This window comes from Gossypium hirsutum, chromosome A06, assembly GCF_007990345.1.
Source record: "Gossypium hirsutum isolate 1008001.06 chromosome A06, Gossypium_hirsutum_v2.1, whole genome shotgun sequence".
Classification (NCBI taxonomy): domain Eukaryota; kingdom Viridiplantae; phylum Streptophyta; class Magnoliopsida; order Malvales; family Malvaceae; genus Gossypium; species Gossypium hirsutum.
Genome location: NC_053429.1, coordinates 62,842,206 through 62,865,952, shown reverse-complemented (window position 1 = coordinate 62,865,952; position 23,747 = coordinate 62,842,206).

Sequence of the window (23,747 nt, the reverse complement as noted above, 5' to 3'; positions counted from 1 at the left end):
AGACATTGTGCGAATTACTATAACCGGCTATGTCCCGAAGGCATTTGAACGGAGCTATACCCGGTTAAATTCCGAAGGTATGTGATTGGAATGAATGAACTTGCTGTAAAATTCAGTTAATACTCTCGAAACATCCCAACATTGAGGTATGTTTCGTATGTGCTTGAATTTAGTTGAGCCCTTACAATAAGTATTCGCTCAGTTGATAAACGAGCTACCGGCCTTGGCTGAGTTGATCTTTGTGTATGTACATAAGGTTGATAATGTGAAGCAAGTACGATATCGTAAATTTGTGCATATGAAATTATCCGTTTAGCTATATGAATGCTATACTTTTGTTGTGCTGGAATTCCTTGCTCAAAACTTACTAAGCATAAATTGCTTACTCCGTTTCATTGCTCCTCTGTTTTATAGATTTGGTTCTCCAGCTATCGGACTCGGGATCTTGAGGTCAAAGTCGCCCACACTATCAAAGCCCCCTTTTGGTACAATTTGGTTGAACTTCGAAATGGCATGTATAGGACTACCCGTTTGTTGTGGGTCGTGGACCCTTTGGACTTGTATAAATTTTGGATAGCCATGCGAAAATGGCTTATATGTGTTTGAGTATATTGTTATAATCATTTGGTGTGGATATGCTTGACAAGGATTGGCCATGGGGATGGTTAATCACTTCATAAATTGTGCTATTTATGCAAAAAGGGCTAGTTGAATCATGGAAACCATGAATAGGTAAAGTCTACCTTAAAGGCAGATGCTGACAGCAGCAGTGATGTAGATTTGGAAAATCACTAAAATAGTAGGAAGGGAATTAAATAGTGAATAAATTATGTAAACAAACCTTGATGAATCTACTTTCATAGGAAAGTAACGAAACAATCATACGGATAGTATTTAAGAGATATTCAGGTTCTCGTGAGACAGGCCAGAACGTTTGGATTTTCCTACTTGGACATTCATTACAAATTAACCAGAGATAATTAGAGCCATACCATATATGGATAGATTCCTCTCTGAGTCTAGTTTCTATAGAAAGAAACGGCATCAGTATTGGAGCCTGTACAAGGAGATATCCAAGTCGTAATGCGCAAAGGTCAGGGTAGTCGATCCCTGTAACATGGGAGACTTTGACTAATAAACTGTACTAATTGGCCCGACCAAAAATTCTAGAAAAAATATGTAGATGGGAATATGAGTCTAGTTTCAGGGAAAATCATGAAACTGATTTTCGAGTTGTGAAACTCAAGATATGATTTTAAAGCGACTAGGAGCAGATGGCAGTGTCTGAGAAATATTTTCATAAGGGGTTTAAAGTCTGTTAACACCTCGTGTTCGACTCCGGTGTCGGTCTCGGGTTCGGGGTGTTTCATTTGATTGGTATCAGAGCTACGGTTTAGTCAATTCTAGGACTACCGTAATGCGTTGGGTCTAGCTATACATGCCATTTTATGTGATTACTTGATAGTGTGGTGATTTCTGACAATTGTAAATGTGTTTATTTATAGTAATGGATCCCGATCCCGACCGAGAGGTAGCTGATGATCTTGAGAGTGTAGCGCCTGCTCCCGCACAAGGGACAGCGCCGGCGGACTCTCAACCTAATGCTAGTAACCCGAATGAGGAAGCTAGACAAGCTTTCTATAGCGTGATGAATGATTGGTTCAACCAATACATTCGAACTAATACGGCTGTTCCACAACCTCCATTCCCGACTAATACCACCCCCGCACCTACAATACCTCCGGTAACTGACCAAATAAGGTCAAATAAGCCCCCAGTTGACAGAATCCGAAAACATGGGGCTACTAAATTTAAGGCTACGGATAGCGACGATGCCAAGCAAGCTGAATTTTGGTTGGACAACACTATCCGGGTACTCGATGAGCTATCTTGTACACCCGATGAATGCCTAAAGTGTACTACCTCCTTGCTACGCGATTCTGCCTACTATTGGTGGAGTACTCTGAATTCTGTTGTGCCCGAGAGGAAGTAACTTGGGAGTTTTTCCAAACTGAGTTTCGGAAAAAGTATATCAGTCAGAGATTTGTTGATCAAAAACAGAAGGAATTTATTGAGCTTAAGCAAGGTTCCATGTCAGTTACTGATTACGAGCGAAAATTTGTTAGACTTAGTAGATACGCTCGGGAATGTGTTTCGTCCGAGGCTATCATGTGTAAACGCTTCGAGGATGGGCTGAATGAAGATATAAAAATGTTCGTTGGCGTTCTTGAAATACGAGAGTTCGTAGTACTTGTCGAGCGAGCTTGTAAAGCCGAAGAGCTTAGAAAAGAAAAACAAAAAGTTGATGAGGGAACTGGAGAGTTTCGTAAAAGATCCTCGGGAAAGTCTCTTCAACAGGCATCGAAGAAATTTCGAGATGATGTGGGCTGGTCGAGAGGCACTTCGGGCCTTTTAGACGAGATCGTGATCGACCCCTGTGGGTACACGAGGCACTTCGGTCGCCAGTGTTGGGATGAACGTCGAGACAGAACGAAATGTCGATATTGCGGTAAATGGCATTCGGGGAGTTGTAGATTCCCTGACCGCTCCTGTTGCAAGTGCGGATCAGTTGACCACTTCATTAAAGATTGCCCGAGGTTGTCTGAACAGAATGTAAATCAGAGTGGGAAACCGGGTGCTACCACTGCTCGAGGTAGACCATCTGAAATACGGGCAATGCTGTGGTGGTCAGAGAGGATCTAGAGATGCTACGACCAGATCCGAGGCTCGTGCGCCTGCTAGAGCTTATGCTATACGTGCCCGCGAGGATGCTTCTTCGCCTGATGTTATTACCGGTACTTTTACTCTCTTGGATACTAATGTAATTGCTTTGATTGACCCCGGTTCTACTCATTCTTACATATGTGAAACCTTAGCATCCAGTAAGACTTTACCCATTGAGTCTACTGAGTTTGTAATTCGGGTGTCAAATCCCTTGGTCGTTACGTGCTGGTCGACAAAGTGTGTAAGAAATGTCCCTTAGAAATTCGAGGTTCCTGTTTTCCGGCGGACTTGATGCTTTTGCCGTTTGATGAATTTGATGTTATTCTTGGTTTGGATTGGTTAACCGCGCATGATGCGGTTGTGAATTGCAAAAGCAAGACTATTGATTTGAGGTGCGCAAAGAACGAAGTAATTCGAGTTGAGTCTACGGACTTGGAGGGGATGCCAGCTGTAATATCAGCAATGTTGGCCCAGAAATATGTAAGAAAAGGGTGCGAAGCATACCTTGTGTATGTACTGGATGACAAAGAATTAGAAAAGAAACCCGAATCTGTGCCGGTGGTTTGTGAATACCCAGATGTTTTTCCTGAAGAATTACCGGGTTTACCACCTGTTCGGGAGGTAGAGTTTGGTATTGAGCTTGTACCTGGGACTACGCTGATTTCGATAGCTCCGTATCGTATGGCACCAACCGAGTTAAAAGAGTTGAAAGCTCAGTTGCAAGAATTGACGAATAGAGGTTTTGCTCGACCAAGTTTCTCACCTTGGGGTGCACCAGTATTGTTCGTGAAAAAGAAGGACGGAACCATGAGGTTATGCATTGACTATCGTCAACTGAATAAAGTGACGATAAAGAACAGATATCCGTTGCCGCGTATCGATGATTTGTTCGACCAACTGAAGGGAGCCTCAATGTTCTCAAAAATAGATTTGAGATCGGGCTATTATCAGTTGCGAATTCGAGATTCGGACATACCCAAAACTGCCTTCAGAACGAGATATGGTCACTACGAGTTCTTAGTGATACCGTTTGGGCTCACTAATGCCCCTGCGGTATTTATGGATTTGATGAATCGGATCTTCAGACCATATTTGGATCGGTTCATAGTTGTGTTCATTGATGACATCTTGGTTTCAAGAGATGAGACCGAACATGCTGAGCATCTGAGGCTAGTCTTGCAAATTTTGCGTGATAAGCAGTTATATGCTAAGTTCAGTAAGTGTGAGTTCTGGTTAAGAGAGGTTAGCTTCTTGGGTCATGTGGTATCCGCATCGGGTATTCAAGTTGACCCGAGCAAAATTTCGGCCATGCTTAACTGGAAGCCTCCAAGAAATATTACCGAAGTTCAGAGCTTTGTGGGGCTCGCCGGTTATTACCGACGATCTGTCAAAGGTTTCTCGATGATAGCCACACCAATGACGAAGCTACTTCAAAAGGATGTTAAGTTCGAATGGACGGAGAAATGTCAGAAAAGTTTCGATCAACTGAAAACTCATTTGACTGAAGCTCCAATTTGGTGCAACCCGAATGAGGCAAAGAGTTTGTCATTTATAGTGACGCATCCCTACTTGGGTTGGGTTGCGTATTGATGCAAGAAGGTCGAGTTGTGGCCTATGCGTCGAGACAATTAAAGCCACATGAGAAAAATTATCCGACCCATGATCTTGAACTAGCTGCCATCGTATTTGCTTTAAAAATATGGCGACATTACTTATTTGGTGAAAAGTGCCATGTATTTTCGGATCACAAAAGTCTCAAATATTTGATGACTCAAAGAGACTTAAATCTGCGACAAAGACGTTGGCTTGAGTTGTTGAAAGATTACGAGCTTGTCATTGATTACCACCCGGGAAAGGCTAATGTGGTTGCAGACGCCTTAAGCCGGAAGTCATTGTTTGCTTTACGAGCGATGAATGTGCACTTGTCTGTTCTACCCGACAATGTGTTAATAGCTGAATTAAAAGCCAAACCATTATTGATTCATCAAATTCGTGAAGCCCAGAAAGTTGATGATGAATTGGTTGCAAAACGGGCTGAGTGTGCTCCGAACAAGGAATCAGAGTTTCAAATTGATGATGATGATTGTTTGAGGTTCAGAAGTCGTTTGTGTGTTCCAAGGAATTCGGAACTCATTGCGATGATTCTGAACGAAGCCCATTGTAGCCGAATGTCAAGTCACCCGGGGAGTACGAAAATGTACAACGATTTGAAACGTTGGTTTGGTGGCATGGTATGAAACGAGACATCTCCGACCTTGTTTCGAGATGTTTAATATGTCAACAAGTGAAAGCGGAACATCAAGTGCCTTCAGGATTACTTCAGCCGATCATGATACCCGAGTGGGAATGGGATCGAGTCACAATGGACTTTGTGTCCGGACTGCCATTGTCAACAAGTAAGAAGGATGCGATTTGGGTTGTTGTCGATAGACTGACTAAGTCGGCTCACTTTATCCCCGTGTGTATGGATTTTTCATTGGATAGACTAGTTGAATTGTACGTTTCTCAGATTGTGAGATTACACGGGGTACCTATTTCTATCGTGTCGGATAGAGATCCGAGATTCACCTCGCGATTTTGGAGGAAATTGCAAGAAGCTTTGGGTACCAAGCTGCATTTTAGCACTGCTTTTCATCCCCAAACCGATGGTCAATCTGAGCGGATAATTCAGATACTTGAGGATATGTTGAGATGTTGCATCCTCGAGTTCAGTGGTTCATGGGAACGGTATTTACCTTTGATTGAATTCGCTTACAATAATAGTTTTCAATCAAGTATTAAGATGGCACCTTACGAGGCTTTGTACGGTCGTAAATGCCGTACACCATTGTTTTGGACCGAGCTCGGTGAAAGTAAAATTTTCGGAGTTGATTTGATTAAGGATGCCGAACAGAAAGTAAAGGTAATCCGTGAAAGTCTGAAAGCAGCCACAGATCGTCAAAAAAATCGTATGCGGATTTGAAACGAAAGGACATTGAATATCAGGTGGGAGATAAAGTGTTCCTTAAAGTTTCGCCTTGGAAAAAGGTACTCAGGTTTGGCCGTAAGGGCAAGTTGAGCCCGAGATTCATTGGGCCGTACGAAATCTCCGAACGAGTGGGTCCGGTTGCGTATAGATTGATTTTGCCCCCTGAGCTTGAAAAGATTCACGACGTCTTTCATGTTTCGATGCTTCGACGCTATCGATCTGATCCATCGCACATAATTAGCCCATCAGAGGTTGAAATTCAAGCCGATATGAGTTATGAAGAAGAGCCGATACGTATCCTAGCTCGTGAAGTGAAGGAGTTGCGAAACAAAAGGGTTCCGTTAGTGAAGGTGTTATGGCTCAAACACGGGATCGAGGAAGCTACTTGGGAAACCGAGAGCTCGATGAAAGAACGATACCCAAACCTATTTACCGGTAAGATTTTCGGGGACGAAAATTTCTTAAGTGGGGGAGAGTTGTGACAGCCCAAAATTGACCCTAGTCGGGAAGTGGTTTCGGGACCACAAAACCGAGTCATAAAAATAATTGATTTCCATATTCTATGCTTATTATGTGTGTACATGAGTATGTGGAAGTTTCATTCTCCAATTTTGCCAATTGCATGAGAAATTATTAAATAGGGATTGATATGAGACATGGTGAAAATATGATAGGCTAATTTAAAATGGTCTATTAATGCATGTTGTGAAAATGATGGGTTTGCATGTCAAATTACCCAAAATTTGAGCTAGTGGTTGGCCATGCTATGGGTGGAAACATGTTGGGAACATGTTGGCCTAGTGAGGTATGTAGGAAAAAAATAAAATAAGGGGCATGGGCATAAAATAATGAAAAGGAGTATGATGAATACAAAAAAAAATGTGTGTAGTTGTTTTCCCCCCCCATTGCCTTGAGCTAAAGAAAAGAAAGGAGAAAATTTTTGTTCATCCTTTCTCATCTTCATTTAGCCGAAACTAGAAAGAAAAAACAAAGAAAAAAAATGCTCATCCTTTGGTTCATCCTTGGCCAAAAATTTTAAGGAGGAAGGAAGAAGAAAGGTTGAAGAGGTTCGGCCATGCATGTAGCTAGGCTAAGGTATGTTTGATGATGTTCCATGAGATGCATGCATGTTTTAGTTGTTAGCTTGAGTTCTACCTAGCCCATGGTCTAAATCTTGCTATGTGATGGAAATGACACTCGGCCATGGATGCATCATTCTTGGTTGATGTTTGATGTTGTGGTGATGAGGCATGAGGATGTGTTAAGATTCGGCCTAGGTGGAGTTTGTGTTAATGCCATTGCATGCTAAATATGAAGCTTGTTAATGATGCATGTGATGGTGGCTTGATGATTCTTGAACCTCCTTTTAGCATTTTGAGTGAGCACATATGTGCATTGGTTGCTAAATGGAGAAGAATCGGCTAGCAAGTTGTGTGCTAAGGCCGAATATAACTTTTGCATGTTAATGAGCAATGCATGTGTTAAATTGATGGAAAGGGAGAGGATGCTTTACTAGTGTGTATATGTGTGTATTAGCCAAGTTTTGAACTTGAAACAAAAGGGTGTTTAGTCAATACAAGTGACCATACTTGTAGAATGTATTAAGTGTTGAAATCGGCCCCAAAATAGACATGCATATTCGGCCAAGGGGGAAAAATTAGCTAAAATGTTGAGTTTGATTCATGATTCCGTACATATGTGACTTTAATGTCTAATGTATAAATATGGGCTAAGTGCCTTGTGTTCCTCTTTTCGATGCTCAAATGATTAAATCAATTTATTTGTTTAATTAAGCTCAAGAGCAAAGGGGAACTAAATCCGATAAAGGGAAGGAAAAAGTGGTCGAATAGCTATCGGAATCGTTCGACAACACCCGAGGTAAGTTCTTGAGTAAGAGAGCTTAAATTAAGATTTGATTAGATCATGTTTTAAGCAAACAAAATCATGCTCTTTGTGTGTGGCTATTGAGCCGAAATCACAAGAATGATAAGTGTCTTGTGTTTGAGTTTTGCTAACGAAAATGAAATACGAATGTGTCATGATTTATTGTTAAATGTGCATGGTTATTTGAATGATGTCCGGGCTAAGTCCCGAAGGCTTTGTGCTAAGTGACCATATCCGGACTAAGATCCGAAGGCATTTGTGCGAGATACTAATTCCGGGCTAAGCCCGAAGGCATTTGTGCGAGATACTAATTCCGGGCTAAGCCCGAAGGCATTTGTGCGAGTTACTAAATCCGGGTTAAGTCCCGAAGGCATTTGTGCGAGTTACTAAATCCGGGTTAAGTCCCGAAGGCATTTGTGCGAATTACTATAACCGGGCTATGTCCCGAAGGCATTTGAACGAGGAGCTATATCCGGTTAAATTCCGAAGGTACGTGATTTGGGAATGAATGAACTTGCTGTAAAATTCCAGTTAATACTCTCGAAACATCCCAACATTGAGGTATGTTTCGTATGTGCTTGAATTTAGTTGAGCCCTTACAAATAAGTATTCGCTCAGTTGATAAACGAGCTACCGGCCTTTGGCTGAGTTGATCTTTTGTGTATGTACATAAGGGTTGATAATGTGAAGCAAGTACGATATCGTAAATTTGTGCATATGAAATTATCCGTTTAGCTATATGAATGCTATACTTTTGTTGTGCTGGAATTCCTTGCTCAAAACTTACTAAGCATAAATTGCTTACTCCGTTTCATTGCTCCTCTGTTTTATAGATTTGGTTCTCCAGCTATCGGACTCGGGATCTTGAGGTCAAAGTCGCCCACACTATCAAAGCCCCCTTTTGGTACAATTTTGGTTGAACTTCGAAATGGCATGTATAGGACTACCCGTTTGTTGTGGGTCGTGGACCCTTTGGACTTGTATAAATTTTGGATAGCCATGCGAAAATGGCTTATATGTGTTTGAGTATATTGTTATAATCATTTGGTGTGGATATGCTTGACAAGGATTGGCCATGGGGATGGTTAATCACTTTCATAAATTGTGCTTTTTATGCAAAAAGGGCTAGTTGAATCATGGAAACCATGAAATAGGTAAAGTCTACCTTAAAGGCAGATGCTGACAGCAGCAGTGATGTAGATTTGGAAAATCACTAAAAATAGTAGGAAGGGAATTAAATAGTGAATAAATTATGTAAACAAACCTTGATGAATCTACTTTCATAGGAAAGTAACGAAACAATCATACGGATAGTATGCTAAGAGATATTCAGGTTCTCGTGAGACAGGGCCAGAACGGTTTCTGGATTTCCTTTTCCGACTTTGGAAATTCATTACAAATTAACCAGAGATAATTATGAGTCATACCATATATGGATAGATTCCTCTCTGAGTCTAGTTTCTAAAGAAACAAATGGCATCAGTATTGGAGCCCTGTACAAGGAGATATCCAAGTCGTAATGCGCAAAGGTCAGGGTAGTCGATCCCTGTAACATGGGAGACTTTGACTAATAAACTGTACTAATTGGCCCGACCAAAAATTCTAGAAAAAAATATGTAGATGGGAATATGAGTCTAGTTTCAGGGAAAAATCACGAAACTGATTTTCGAGTTGTGAAACTCAAGATATGATTTTTAAAGCGACTAGTACGCAGATTGGCAGTGTCTGAGAAATATTTTTATAAGGGGTTTAAAGTCTGTTAACACCTCGTGTTCGACTCCGGTGTCGGTCTCGGGTTCGGGGTGTTACATCAGGATTCGGCTACTCTGACCCCTTTGTATTACAAATTAGATATCTCCCTGTACAGAGTTTCAATGACTATGATGTTTGTTTCTCATAAAACTATACTAAATAAGTATTTCATACATGTAAGGAACAACTCCTAATTGTTTTTTTACAATGTATTGTGAATTTTTAAAGTCATAATAGGCGATTCAGAGATCGCTCTGACCCTATTCCACCAAAACTTAAATATCTCATAAAATATAACTCATTTATCTGTTTCGTTTCTTCCATGTGAAAATAGACTCATTAATCTTCAATTCCATAACTAATTCATCATTTAATTCCATTTCTAATATTTTTAGTGATTTTTCAAATTCATGTCACTACTACTGTATGACTCTGTTTTGTAGCCAATTTCACCATTTTATGGTTTTCCATGGAGTAGGTAATACATTAAGTATACATAACACTAAATATAAATTTTAATTAGCCATTCCAATAGCTAATCATCAACAAGTACTTCCACATCATTCATTCACCATATCATAAGATTATATACACAAAAGGATTATAATGCTATACATGCCATATTCCCAAAATATGCAAGCCACTATACCGAGATGGTCCGTTGATAGTGTGAGTGTACCTTCGACCATCCTGATCTCTAAGCCGGCTTGTCAAAACTACAAGGAATGGAAGGGAGGGAGTAAGCATAAATGCTTAGTAAGTTCACATGTAAATAGCAAGTAACATAACCATGCAATAATACGAAGTCCACATTTGCATAAAATCACCAAAGCATTCATATCATATTTCTCATTCATGATCTTACAATATTATTGTTGTAATGCCCCGTACCCGAGACTGTAGCTGGAGTCGAACACGAGGTGTTAACAGACTTAATTCATTACTTAAACAGCTCAAACAAATTATTTTTAAAATTTCCAGTCAAGCTAGCAATCTGCATCACAGTCGCTTAAAAATTCATATCTCGAGTTCCGAAACTGAAATCCAATTTCGTAAATTTTCCCTGAAACTAGACTCATATATCTATTTAGTTATTTTTTTCTAGAATTTTTGGTCAAGCCAATTAGTACAGTTTATTAGTTAAAGTCTCCCCTGTTTCAGGGTTCGACTGCTCTGACCTCTGTATATTACGAATCAGATATCTCTCTGTACAGAATTTCAATGACTATGAAGTTTGTTTCTATTAAAACTAGACTAAATAAGGAATATTTACATATAAATCATGACTTTTAATTATTTTTGTATAATTTATGATGAATTTTTAAAGTCAGAATAGGGGATCTAGAAATCACTCTGGACCTGTTTCACAAAAATTCAAATATCTCATAAAATATAATTTATATACCTATTTTGTTCAGTACATATGAAAGTAGACTCATTAAGATTCAATTTAGTAACTTAATCATCATTTAATTCCATTTCTACTATTTTTAGTGATTTTTCAAATTTACATCACTGCTGCTGTCAGATTCTATTTTATGGCAAATTTCACGTTACTAAGGATTTTCATGGACTAAATAGCATTTTAAACATACATAACATCAAATATGACTTAGATTGGCCATTCCAATGGCTAATCATTTACAAACCCTTTTCTTACCAAACCATAGCCATATCATAAGATCAATTACACAAAGTGAGTGTTTTGCCATACATGCCACATTCAAAATACACAAGCCATTTTACCAATTTAAGCCTTCGGATAGTGTGAACGAGTCTTCGACCTATCCCGATTCTCAAGCCGGCTTGTCAAAACTACAATGAAAGAAAAGGAGGGAGTAAGCAAAAATGCTTGGTAAGCCCGCATGCAAATAGCAAGTAACATAATCACACAATCTCACATAAAACATCATTTGCATAAACAACACCAAGACATTCATGTTTCATTTACATTTAATATCTTTCTACGATTTCACCATACCAAGTTTTCAACCGAGGGTTTAAGCACATACCTATCAAATTTTCTCATTTACCACACTTACCAACATGTCACCTTCGTTTTAGGCCTTCTTCTTATTCACGTAAGATTCACCCGTTGAACACATCGAAATATAATTCGAATACACGGATATCATGAACGTAAGTGTCATACCCGCAGCTAGACAAACTCAATAGCCTGCGAAACTTATGTAGCCAAGCTACCATGTAACCCGCCCATAAGTGAACTCAGACTCAACTCAACGAGCTCGAGCGTTCGCATCCATAAGTGAACTCGGACTCAACTCAACGAGCTCGGATGCCTAGTTACATCTCACGAACTCGGACTCAACTCAACGAGTTCGGAACTCAACCATCCTAGTAACATGTCACTTGTATTCTAATCTATCCCCAAGGTTCAAACGGGCATTTTCCTCGATCACACATCTTTTCCGTCTTCCACGAAATATCGAAATCGATACTTCGGTGAGAGTTCATACTCATCAAGTAATTCACATAATTACATATTATTCAACAATAACCACAAAGCATAATATTTCATGATAATAATCAGCATCATATGATACAAACAACATTAAATTGCTTTAAATGAAAATTATGTTACTACATTTAGACATGAACTTACCTCGGTACAAAATTATTAGCAATCGAGTCTATTCTTCGTAAACTTTATTTTTCCCTTGATCGCGACTTGAATCTCGTTTCTCTTGATCTATAATGCCAAATTAATCTTATTTAATACACACATTCATCAAAACAGCATTTAATATGAACTTTGGCAAAATTACATTTTTTCCCCTAAACTTTTGCATAATTACACTTTTGCCCTTAGGCTCGGGAATTAAACTTCATCCCTTATTCTTATGTTTTATGACATGCTGATCATTTTTCCCTTCTATGGCAACATCAAATTCACACTCTAACATGTACTTATGACTATTAGGTATTTTTACTAATTAAGCCCTTTTACTCGTTTTTGCTTAAAACCGAGTAGTACATGTTGTCTAACATAATTTAAAACCTAATATTCTATCATAAAACACCAAAATACACAAATTTCACCAATGGGTATTTTTCCAAATATGAACCCTAGGTTGAATTATTGCTAGCATAAGCTTAATCGAGCTGCCGGGATTCCAGAAACGTAAAGAACATTAAAAACGGGGCTTGGAATCACTTACTATAGAGCTTGAAAGGTTGAAACAAACCCTAACCATGGAGAACCCTTGAAATTTTGGCCTAATGAAGAAGATGGACAAAAATTGGCTTTTAATTTTGTTTTTAATTCATTTTAATAACTAAATGACCAAAATGCCCTTACTACTAAACTTTCCAAAAATTCCATCCATGTCCAATTTTTGTCCATAGACCTAGAAATTGGTCAAATTGCTATTTAAGACCTCCTCATTAATATTCCAAAACAATTTCATACTAAAAACTCCTAGAATGCAAGTTTTGCAAATTATTCGATTTAGGCCCTAATTTCAATTTAAGCACTTTAGGCATAGGATTTCATCACGAAATTTTCACACAATCATGCAATCATATAATAAACATCAAAGTAATTATAAAATAATTATTTCTATCTCAGATTTGTGGTCACAAAACCACTATTCTGATTAGGCCCTAATTCAGGATATTACAACTCTCCCCCCTTTAAGAATTTTCGTCCTCAAAAATCTTACCAGTAAACAGGTGTGGGTATTGGTTTCTCATAGTTTCTTCAGGTTCCCATGTAGTCTCTTCTACCCTTTGCTTTTGCCACAATACTTTCACTAGAGCGACACTTTTATTTCTTAATTGTTTGACTTCTCGAGCTAAAATCTTAATCGGTTCTTCTTCGTAAGTCATATCCGGTCGTAGTTCAATTTCTGTCGGTGGAATTATATGTGAAGGATTAGAACGATACTGACGTAACATAAATACGTGGAACACATCATGAATCTTCTCTAATTCAGGTGGTAATGCTAGCCGATATGCTACCGGTCCAACTTTTTCAATTATTTCATATGGTCCAATAAAACGCGGACTTAACTTGCCCTTCCGTCCAAATCTAAGGACTTTCTTCCATGGAGACACTTTCAAAAATACCTTATCACCAACTTGAAACTCGATTTCCCTTCGTTTCAAATCTGCATAAGATTTCTGTCTATCTGAAGCAGCTTTCAAACAATCTCGAATCACTTTCACCTTTTCTTTGGTTTCTTTTATTAGATCAACTCCATAAATCTGATTTTCCATGACTTCAGTCCAATACATTGGCGTCTGACATTTACGACCATACAATGCTTCATAAGGTGCCATCTTCAAACTCGTCTGATAACTATTATTATAAGCAAATTCTACCAACGGTAAGTACCTTTCCCAAGTACCTTGAAATTCCAATACGCAACATCTGAGCATGTCTTCAAGAATCTGAATTACTTTCTCTGATTGTCCATCAGTTTGTGGATGAAAGGCAGTGCTGAAATTTAACTTTGTACCTAATGCCTTTTGCAACTTTTGCCAAATCCGTGAAGTAAATCTCGGATCTCTATCCGAAATGATTGACAAAGGTATTCTGTGAAGTCTAACAATCTAACAGATATACAATTCAGCTAACTTATTAAGAGAATAATCCGTACGTACCGGAATAAAATGAGCCGATTTAGTCAGTCTGTCAACTATTACCCAGATGGCATTTTTCTTCCCCGGAGTTAACGGCAACCCTGATATAAAATCCATAGTAATCCGATCCCATTTCCATTCAGGAACCATGATAGGCTGGAGTAATCCCGAAGGTACTTGGTGTTCAGCTTTCACTTGTTGACAAACTAAGCACTTTGATACAAACTCGGAAATATCTCTTTTCATTCCACTCCACCAGTACATTTTCTTCAAGTCATTATACATTTTCGTACTGCCCGGATGAACCGCCAAACAACCATTACGTGCTTCATGCAAAATCTTTTGAATCAACTCATCATTTTTCGGTACACAAATCTGATTTTTAAACATCAAGCAACCATCAGAACCGATTCTGAAATCTGATCCCGTATCAGCTTCACATTGCTTTCTCTTGGCTTGCAAATCTTGATCATTTTTCTGAGCTTCAGAAATCTCTTGTAAAAACATCGGTATTGCTCTTAACTCTACTGGAATCAAACCATCATTTGATATCTTTAACCGAGTGTTCATAGTTCTCAAAGCAAATAGCAATTTTCTATTTAAAGCATCGGCAACCACATTCGCTTTTCCCAGATGGTAATCAATAACAAGCTCGTAATCTTTCAATAACTCCAACCATCTTCGCTGTCTCAAATTCAAGTCTTTTTGTGACATCAAGTACTTAAGACTTTTGTGGTCGGTATATACTTGAAACTTTTCACCATACAAATAATGTCGCCAAATCTTCAAAGCAAACACTATAGTAGCCAATTCCAAATCACGAGTCGGATAATTTCTTTCGTGAGATTTTAACTGCCTCAAAGCATAAGCCACCACTTTTCCTTCTTGCATAAGTATACATCCTAAGCCATTTCGAGAATCATCACTATACACCACAAATTCTTTACATGATTCTGGTTGTACCAAGACTGGTGCTTCACTTAATAACTTTTTCAATTCTTCAAAACTCTGTTGACATTTTTCCGTCCATTCAAATTTAACATTCTTTCGGAGCAGTCTAGTCATAGGAGCAGCAATTATAGAAAATCCATTTACAAACCGCCAATAATACCCAGCTAGCCCCAAGAAACTTTTAACCTCAGTTACATTTTTTGGTTGTTTCCAGTCAACAATGGCTGAAATCTTACTAGGATCAACCCGTATACCATCACCTAAAACAATATGACCCAAAAATCCAACTTCCCGGAGCCAAAATTCACTTTTACTAAACTTAGCATACAGCTGCTTATCTTTCAAAGTTTGCAAAACTATCCTCAAATGCTCAGCATGCTCTGTCTCATCTTTTGAATAAATTAAAATATCATCTATAAACTGTAATATCCTAAATTAGGGCTTAATCGGAATAGTGGTTTCGTACCACAAATTCGAGATAGAAATAATTATTTTATAATTATTTTGATGAATATGATATGATTGCATGATTGTGTGAAAATTTCGTGATAAATTCTATGCCTAAAGTGTTTAAATTGAAAGTAGGCACTAAATCGAATAAGTTGCAAAATTTGCATTCTAGAAGTTTTTAGTATAAAATTGCATTGAAATATTCATTAGGAGCTCTTAAATAGCAATTTGACCAATTTCTAAGTCTATGGACAAAAATTGGACATGGATGGAATTTTTGGAAAGTTTAGTAGTAAGGGCATTTTGGTCATTTAGTTATTAAAATGAATTAAAAACAAAATTAAAAGCCAATTTTTGTCCATCTTCTTCATTAGGCCGAAATTTCAAGGGTTATCCATAGTTAGGGTTTGTTTCAAGCTTCCAAGATCCATAGTAAGTGATTCCAAGCCCCGTTTTTAATGTTCTTTACGTTTTTGGAATCCCGGTAGCTCGATTAAGCTTATGTTAGCAATAATTCAACCTAGGGTTTATATTTGGAAAAATACCCATAGGTGAAATTTGTGTATTTTGATGTTTTATGATAGAATATGGGGTTTTAAATTATGTTAGACAACTTGTGCTACTCGGTTTTGAGTTAAAAATGAGTAAAATGGCTTAATCGGCAAAATACCTAATAGTCACAAGTATATGTTAGAGTAAGAATTTGATGTTGCCATAGAAGGGAAAAATGATCAGCATGTTATAAAACATAAGAATAAGGAATAAAGTTTAATTCCCGAGCCTAGGGGCAAAAGTGTAATTATGCAAAAGTTTAGGGGCAAAAGTGTAATTTTTCCAAAGTTCGTATTAAATGCTGTTTTGATGAATGTATGTATTGAATAAGATTAATTTGGCATTATAGATCAAGAGAAACGAGATTCAAGTCGCGATCGAGGAAAAGAAAAGATTGTGGACTAAATTGCAAAATCTTTATATTTTGGTACCAAGGTAAGTTCATGTGTAAATAATGTAGCATAAATGTTATTTTTAAGTTATTAATGTTAATTGTATGATATGCTGATTTTTAATCGTGAAATATTATGCTTTGTGGTTAATATTGAGTAATATGCAAATTATGTTTACTACTTGATAAATATGAGTTGCTATTGAGTATCGGTTCCGATATTCCATGGAAGACGGCAAATGTGAGATCGAGGGAAAAGGCCCGTTTGAATCTTAGGAATAGATTAGGATACAAGTGACATGTCACTAGGATGGTTGAGCATCCGAACTCATTGAGTTGAGTCCGAGTTCACTTATGGATGCGAATGTCCGAACTCGTTGAGTTGAGTTCGAGTTTGTGAAACGTAACTAGGCATCCGAACTCGTTGAGTTGAGTCTGAGTTCACTTATGGATGCAAATGTCTGAACTCGTTGAGTTGCGTCCGAGTTCGTGAAATGTAACTAGGCATCCGAACTCGTTGAGTTGAGTCCGAGTTCACTTATGGATGCGAACGCCCGAGCTCGTTGAGTTGATTCTGAGTTCACTTAGGGGCGGGTTACATGATTTCTTGATTACATATGAGGCACTTATGTGCAAATTATCCGTGTATCAGAGTTGTATTCCGATGTGTTCAACGGGTGAAATTTATAGTGAAATGGAAGAACACTTAAGATGCAAGCGACGTTTTGGTAAGTGTTGTGAAATGGACACTTTGGACAGGTATGTTCTTAACCCTCGGGTTGAAAATAGATACAACAACAATAAGGTGGTAAGATGATGAATGATGTTTAGAAATATGATATATGTTTTGGTGATACCATGCTAAAGTTGTTTGGTATATTTGTATTGTTATGTTACTTGTTATTTACATATGAACTTACTAAGCATTTATGCTTACTCCCTCCTCTTTATTTACTGTAGTTTTGAACAAGCCAGCTCGGGAATCGGGACGGGTCGAAGGTTCGATCACACTATCCAAAGGACTTTCATCTGGGTAAATGGCTTGTAAAACTTAAGTATGGCATGTATAGCAATATACTTATTTTGTGTAAATAATTTTATGATATGGCCATGATTGGTTGAGAAAATGTTTGATATTGATAAGTCATAGTGATGGTTAAATTTAGATCATGTTTGATATCATGGAAGTTTAATAGGTTATCTAGTTCATAACAACTCATGAAAAGATGAAATTTGCCTTAAAACAGAATATTGCTGCAGCAATGACATGAATTTGAAAAATCACTAAAAATAGTATAAATGAAATTAAATGATGAGAAAGTTATGAAATTGAAGCTTAATGAGTCTATTTTCATATGGATTAAAAAAAAATAGGCATATAAATTATACTTTATGAGATATTTGAAAGCTTGTGAAACAGGGCCAGAGTGATTTCTGGATCCTCTATTCTGAGTTTAACAATTCATAATAAATTGTAAAAAAATAATTATAAGTAATTATTTATATGTACAGATTCCTTGTTGAGTCTAGTTTTAATAGAAACAAACCTCGTAGTCATTGAAATTCTTTATGGAGAGATATCTGATTCGTAATACACAGAGGTCAGAGTAGTCAAACCCTGAAACAGGGGAGAATTTAACTAATAAACTGTACCAATTTGCCCAACCAAAAATTCTAGAAAAAAATTAGTAAATATATATATGAGTCTAGATTTATGTAAAATTTACGGATCTTGATTTCGAGTTTTGTAACTTGAGATATGATTTTTCTTGTAACTGTGACTCGGGTAGCTAGAAAGCTGTGAATGTAGAAACAAATAATTTGAAGTTCTTAATTTGATAAATTATGTTCGGTAACCCCTCAAGCTCGACTCCGGCGACGGTTTCGGGAGTGGGGGCATTACATTTGGTGGTATCAGAGTAGGTTTAGTCGGTTCTCGGACTACGTGTTGTATGTACGGATTTTGCTATACATGCCATATGTATGAATTGTGATAGTGTGACGACTTCTGACCTTTTTAAATGATTTTTATATAGTAAATGGATCCCGATCCAGCTGTGGCAGATGAAGTAGAGAGTAATGTGCTAGCTCCAACTGAAGGGGCAGCGCCGACTGAAAACCCACCCCCTAGTGTTGGTCAGGGAGGAGGAGAAAGGGATCGGGAAGCCTTTCTCCAAATGATGAGTGCATGGTACACTGAGTTCGTTCGTACGAACCCAAATGTACGACCTCCCCTATAATGCCCCGTACCCGAGACCATTGCCGGAGTCGAACACGAGGTGTTAACGGACTTAATTCATTTACTTACACAGTTCATTTCGAAATTTCTAGGCAAGCTGGCTAACTGCATCACAGCCACTTTAAAAATCATATCTCGAGTTCCAAAACTCGGAAACTGATTCCGTAAATTTTTCCTGAATCTAGACTCATATATCCATCTACAACTATTTTTCTAGAATTTTTGGTCCAGCCAATTAGTACAGTTTATTAGTTAAAGTCTCCCCTGTTTCAGGGTTCGACTACTCTGACCTTCATGTATTACGACTTAGATATCTCCCTGTACAGAACTTCAATACTTATGCCGTTTGTTTCTAATGAAACTGGACTCAAAAAGGAATGTGTACATATAAATGATGACTTCTAATTGTCTCTGGTTAATTAATGGTGAATTTCCAAAATCATAACAGGGGATCCAGAAAACGCTCTGGCCCTGTTTGACGAAAACTTAAACATCTCATAAAATATGGCTCATATGGTCGTTTCGTTTCTTTCATATGAAAATAAACTCATCAAGATTCGATTACATAATTTATTCACTATTTAATTTCATTCCTACTATTTTTTGTGATTTTTCAAATTCACATCACTGTTGCTGTCAGCATCTATTCTAAGGTAAATTTTACCTATTTCATAATTTTCCATGAATCAATTAGTAAATTGACATACATCATTTTCAAGTATAATCACGATTAGCCATGTCGTACGTAGCACCAATAGGACCATGATTGGCCATTCCAATGGCTAATCATTACCAACATTTCCACACCACTTAATAACCATATAATAAGACCATATATACAAAATGACCATAATGTCATACTCAAAATATACAAGCCATTTTCGCATGGCTATACGAATATACATTACCAAAAGATACTTAATTAACAACAAGGGTCAGCCCTATACATGCCATTATCAAAATTCAACTAAAAGAGTACCAAAGGGGCTTAGATAGTGTGGACGACTTCGACTTTGACACTCCCGAGTCCGATAGCTGACGAACAAAATCTATAAAACAGAGAATTAAAGCAACAGAATAAGCATTTTGATGCTTAGTAAGTTTTAAGTAATGAAATTATTTACAACTAAGGTATAGCGTTCGTATGACTAAATGAACAATTGCACATACGCATATTCCCAAAATCATGTTTACTTCACGCTTCAACCATTATATTCATACACTCAGGATCAAACCTGACTAAAGGCCGGAAGCTTGTTAATCAATCGAGCGAAAACTATTTAAAAGGAATCAACCTTTCCAATGCATATACGAAACATACCTTATCGTTTGGATTTATGAGCGTATTAATTGAAGTTATTACAGCAAGATCGCTCATTTCCAAACCCAAGTACCTTCGGGATTTAGCCGGATATAGCAACTCGCACAAATGCCTTCGGGACTTAGCCCGGATATAGTAACTAGCACAGATGCCTTCGGGACTTAGCCTGGATATAGTCACTAGCACAAATGCCTTCGGGACTTAGCCCGGATATAGTCACTAGCACAAATGCCTTCGGGACTTAGCCCGGATATAGACACTAGCACAAATGCCTTCGGATCTTAGTCCGGTTATCATTCGAATAATCATGCACATATATCAATAAATCATAACACATTTATATTTCATTTTCATTACTAGAACTCAAACACAAGACACTTATCAACCTTTACCATTTTCGGCTCAATAGCCACATATAAAGAGCATGATTTTGATTGGCTTTGTAACATGATCTCTATACACATTCGGCCACAAGTCATAAGTATAACTAATTACCTCGATATATAATTCAAGTAGAATCATTATATCACCGTTTATTTGTTATGCTTATATGTCATGACTTAATCAAATCATAAACTAAGTTCCATTACTCAAAGACTTACCTCGGATGTTGTTGAACGACTTCAATGGCTATTCGATTACTTTTTCCTTTCCCTTATCAGATCTAGATCCTCTTTGCTCTTGAGCTTAATTTAAAACAATTGAATTCATTTAATTTCAAATCAAATAGGCGATTTAATATAATACATGTATATTATAAGGTTGAGGTACATATGACTTAATGGTTAACTATCAAACACCATACGCATATATATGTATATATATATTCTCTAGTCATGCACAACCCAACATCTTACTTAGGCATTAACAACTTTATAGATATATGCATATCTATGTTAAGGCCGAATATATATAATTTAACACATTCTACAAATATGGTTATTTATAATGACAAAACACCATTTTATCTCAAGTTATACTTATAAGCACATCCATCTAAATACATTCGTACTTAAACATCATTCCGACCTAACACTCATATTACATCTATAAAACTACAAGCCGAATATACCTATACTTACATCACTTAAACATCAACCCTCAATTTCTTTGACAAAGCACATTTCCGAAAATGATAAGGCAATATAACAGCCTTTAATCCAACTTATAATTCACACATATCACATTCCAAGCATTCACTCTATTCTATCACTTAAAGTACAAACATTACTCAATAACTTCCTAGTTCAAATTCGGCAATTACACCAATTCACTAGATGATTTATTATTATTATTGTTCATTTATTCAAACTACTTAAAATTACCTTAAACTATCACAATTAACAACCATTTGTAACTTATTCATTAAACATGAAAACAACCATATATCTCTTCCATTTTCTACCATGGCCGAATGCTCAAGACACCACACCATTCCAAATTGGTCATGGGTTGAGCAAAGAACTTAATGACTAACTCAAAAATGTTAAAAATCCAAGAATCATCATTGAACTTACCTTAATTTAGCTAACCACCATAGCCGAATTTCTCAAAGCTTTTTCTCTTCTAGTTACGGCAATGAGGAGCAAAGATGGAGAAACTTTGGTTTCTCCTCCCACAAATCAACATTTTTTTATTATCCATATTTTTATTTTTAACATAAAATATTAACATAAAATAATTATAATATGTTTTAGTCCATAACATGGCCGGCCACCATCTAGAATTTGGCTAATTTGACATGCAAGTACAAGCATTTTCTAACATGCATTAATAGGCCACATTAACATTTGCCTAGCACATTTCTAAATTTTCTCACACAAGTCCTATTTAATAAATTTCGCACCATATACACTTAATTTAAGCATGAATTTTTCACACATGCATATTCATATATAATGAGCATCAAACATGACTGTAAATTATTTTTATGACTTGGTTTCGTGGTCCCGAAACCACTTTCCGACTAGGGTCAATTTAGGGCTGTCACAACTCTCCCCCACTTTAAGAAATTTTCGTCCCCAAAATCTTACCGGTAAATAGGTTTGGGTATCGTTCTTTCATAGAGTTCTCGGTTTCTTAAGTAGCTTCTTCGATCCCGTGTTTGAGCCATAACACCTTTACTAACGGAACCCTTTTGTTTCGCAACTCTTTCACTTCACGAGCTAGGATACGAATCGGTTCTTCTTCATAACTCATATCAGATTGAATTTCAACCTCGGAGGGATTAATTATGTGCGAAGGATCAGATCTATAACGTCGAAGCATCGAAACACGAAAAACATTGTGAATCTTTTCGAGATCAGGGGGTAAAATCAATCTATATGCCACTGGACCAACTCGTTCGGATATTTCATACGGCCCTATGAACCTCGGACTCAGTTTGCCCTTACGGCCAAACCTGAGTATCTTTTTCCAAGGTGAAACTTTAAGAAACACTTTGTCTCCCACCTGATACTCAATATCTCTTCGTTTTAAATCTGCGTACGACTTCTGAAGATCTGATGCTGCCTTCAGACTTTCACGAATTATTTTTACTTTCTGCTCAGCATCTTTAATCAAATCAACTCCGAAAATTTTACTTTCACCGAGCTCGGTCCAAAACAATGGTGTACGGCATTTACGACCGTACAAAGCCTCGTAAGGTGCCATCTTAATACTTGATTGAAAACTATTGTTGTAAGTGAATTCAATCAAAGGTAAATACCGTTCCCACGAACCACCAAACTCAAGGATGCAACATCTCAACATATCCTCGAGTATCTGAATTATTCGTTCGGATTGACCATCGGTCTGAGGATGAAAAGCGGTGCTAAAATGCAACTTGGTACCCAAAGCTTCTTGCAATTTCTTCCAAAATCGCGAGGAGAACCTCAGATCTCTATCCGACACAATAGAAATAGGTACCCTGTGTAATCTTACAATCTGAGAAACATACAATTCAGCTAGTTTATCCAGTGAATAATCCGTACGTACAGGAATAAAATGAGTCGACTTAGTCAGTCTATCAACAACAACCCAAATCGCATCTTTCTTACTTGCCGACAATGGCAACCCAGATACAAAATCCATCGTGACTCGATCCCATTTCCATTCAGGTATCATGATCGGCTGAAGTAAACCTGTAGGCACTTGATGTTCCGCTTTCACTTGTTGACATATTAAACACTTCGAAACAAAATTGGAAATGTCTCGTTTCATACCATGCAACCAAAACTGACGTCTCAGATCATTGTACATTTTTGTACTACCCGGATGGATAGACATTCGGCTACTATGAGCCTCGCTCAGGATCATCGAAATAAGTTCTGAATTTCTTGGAACACACAAATGACTTCTGAACCTCAAACAATTGTCATCATCAATTTGAAACTCTGATTCCCTATTCAACACACATTCAGCCCGTTTTGCGACCAATTCATCATCGACTTTCTGAGCTTCACGAATTTGATGAATCAACAATGGTTTGGCCTTTAATTCTGCTACTAACACATTATCGGATAGAACAGACAAATGTACATTCATCGTTCGTAAAGCAAACAGTGATTTACGACTTAAGGCATCCGCAACCACATTAGCCTTTCCCGGGTGATAGTCAATGACAAGCTCATAATCTTTTAACAACTCGAGCCAACGTCTTTGTCGCAGATTCAGATCTCTTTGAGTCATCAAATATTTGAGACTTTTGTGATCCGAAAATACATGGCACTTCTCACAAAATAAGTAATGTCTCCATATTTTCAAAGCAAATACGATGGCAGCTAATTCGAGATCATGGGTTGGATAATTTTTTTCATGTGGCTTCAATTGCCTTGACGCATAAGCTACAACTCGACCTTCTTGCATCAATACACAACCCAACCCAAGTAAGAATGCATCACTATAAATGACAAACTCTTTGCCTGATTCG